This window comes from Arachis ipaensis, chromosome B9 (assembly GCF_059453495.1).
Source record: "Arachis ipaensis isolate K30076 ecotype BB chromosome B9, ASM5945349v1, whole genome shotgun sequence".
Classification (NCBI taxonomy): domain Eukaryota; kingdom Viridiplantae; phylum Streptophyta; class Magnoliopsida; order Fabales; family Fabaceae; genus Arachis; species Arachis ipaensis.
The window spans coordinates 98,633,177-98,635,644 of record NC_142444.1 but is presented as its reverse complement, the minus strand read 5'-3'; the positions used below and the strand labels follow the sequence as shown (position 1 = coordinate 98,635,644).

At 42.5% G+C, this 2,468-nt stretch overlaps 1 non-coding gene across 1 annotated transcript; it reads right to left on the bottom strand.

Annotated features, from left to right (window-relative positions):
• Nucleotides 1–1,118: 1,118 nt before the first annotated feature.
• LOC148545591 (small nucleolar RNA R71) lies at nucleotides 1,119–1,225 on the bottom strand. The gene has a single exon (XR_015902131.1). It is a non-coding gene; the product is annotated as a small nucleolar RNA R71 (small nucleolar RNA).
• Nucleotides 1,226–2,468: the final 1,243 nt, after the last annotated feature.

The window sequence follows — 2,468 nt, the reverse complement described above, 5'->3', positions numbered from 1 at the left end:
TTACTTTCAGATCTATAATTCTAGCACTTCCTTTCCTGTGAATTACCTTCCCGCCATTTTATTTTCTGCAATTCTCAACTCAAATTTTGGATTCGCTCAACTAGAACAGTCCTCTAATTAAAGTTGCTTGATCAATCAATCCTTGTGGGATTCGACCTCACTCTATTGTGAGTTTTTACTTGACGACAAATTCGGTACACTTGCCGAAGGGAATTTGTTGTGAGACAAGTTTTCCGTGCATCAAGTTTATGGCACCGTTGCCGGGGATTAATTGTGCATCAACAATGATTAGATTGGAGGATAACTAGATTGAGCATTTTATTTTTGTTTGATTTAAATTTCTGTTTGAGTCATTTACTTTCTGTTTTAGATAACTTCTTCCCTTCCCCCTTACTTTTTCTTTGTTATTTACTATTCATCTCACTAACCCACTAACTGTATTGCATCACTCACACTAACAGTAATTCTGACAGATATACTTTCTGCACCTATTCTCTTTGCTTGTACTTGTTGGTTGTATGACAGGGAGAAGAAGCGGGGCTTCAACTTCCTTTGATTCTGAACCTGAGAGAACCTTCCTTAGACTAAGGAGGGAGACAAGAGAAAAATATGTAGTTGGTGGTGAAGAAGAGGAGGAACACTTTGAGGAATACTTTGAACCAAACATGGAAGAAAACATGGAAAACCATCATGAAGAAGAGGCTCACAACCATGGCAGAGGAGGTGGAGCAAATCATGCTGGGGAGGATAGAAGAGTTTTAGGCTCTTACATCAATCCAAACCCAGGGAACTGTGGAAGTAGCATTCAAAAGCCAACCATCCATGCCAACAATTTTGAACTGAAGCCACAGCTCATCACCCTTGTTCAGAACAACTGTTCGTTCGGAGGGAGTGTCCAAGAGGACCCCAATCAACATCTAACCACCTTTCTGAGAATATGTGATACAGTAAAGTCTAATGGTGTTCATTCTGACGCCTATAGACTGCTCTTATTTCCATTCTCACTCAGGGATAAGGCAGCTAAGTGGCTGGAGTCTTTCCCAAGGGAGAGCTTGACAACTTGGGAAGACGTGGTGAACAAATTCTTAGCAAGATTTTACCCTCCTCAATGAATCAATAGGCTGAGAGCTGAGGTCTAAACTTTCAGGCAACAAGATGGTGATACTCTATATGAAGCATGGGAGAGGTTTAAAGACTTAACAAGGAGGTGCCCACCAGATATGTTCAACGAATGGGTGCAGCTGCACATTTTCTATGAAGGGCTCTCTTATGAGTCAAAGAAGGCCGTAGACCATTCATCCGGAGGATCTTTGAACAAGAAGAAGACTATTGAGGAAGCCATAGATGTCATTGAAACAGTAACAGAGAATGACTACTTCTATGCTTCCGAAAGAGGGAACACAAGAGGAGTAATGGAGCTAAACAATGTAGATGCTCTGCTGGCCCAAAACAAGCTCATTACCCAGCAGCTGGCTGACCTCACCAAGAAGATGGAGAGGAACCAAGTAGCAGCAGTCTCCACTTCATCAACAACCCAAGAAGGAGTGAATGAAGAAGCAGAGGGTAGTCAGGAGCAAGCCAACTACATTGGGAATTCACCTAGGCAAAACCATGATTCATACTCCAAGACCTACAACCCTGGATGGAGGAATCACCCAAACTTTGGGTGGGGAAATCAACAAGACCAAAGCCTTGATCAAAGACGCCCAAATCCAAACAATGCAACCACCCAACACTTCACATCTAGACCATATCAACACCCCCATAACAACACCTCCCCACATTCATATCAAGGCCATAATAACCCTACTCAGCCTGACCTGTCATCATTTGATGAAAGAATCTCAAAGATTAAGAATCTACTTGAAGGCCTAAGCAAGGAGATTCAAGACAACAAGGTCTTCAAGGAGGAAGTGCGAGCCAGTTTCAAGACCCAGGGAGACACAATCAAGAGGTTGGAATCTCAAGTAGGATATCTCTCTGAGCAAATTCCCAAACCCACAGATGGATTCCCAAGTGACACAGAGAAGAAACCGAGAGGTGAAACAAAGAAGGTAAGATGGGAAAATTGCAAGATGGTCACTATAAGTGATAAGGAGACTGAGGACAAGCCAAGCGTCAGAACAACCTGAAGATACCTCAGTAGAGGAGGTGGAAAAAGATTACCAAGAACCAGAAATCTCAAAAATAGGAGTTACTGAGACTCTATGCACCTTTTCCTCAACTGCTCAAGGGAGCTGTGGAGAGGAAAATATACTCAAGATTTCTTGACTTATTTGCATCTCTGCATGTGAACATACCATTCATCAAGACTATCCAACAAATGCTTGCATTCATCAAGTACATGAAAGAGTTGCTTCCCAGGAAAAGCTCACTCAAGGGAGGCCAAACTATAGTGATGAACAAGGAGTGTAGTGCCCTCATTCAACCGCAGTTGCCTACAAAAAGAAAAGATCCAGGGAGTTTTC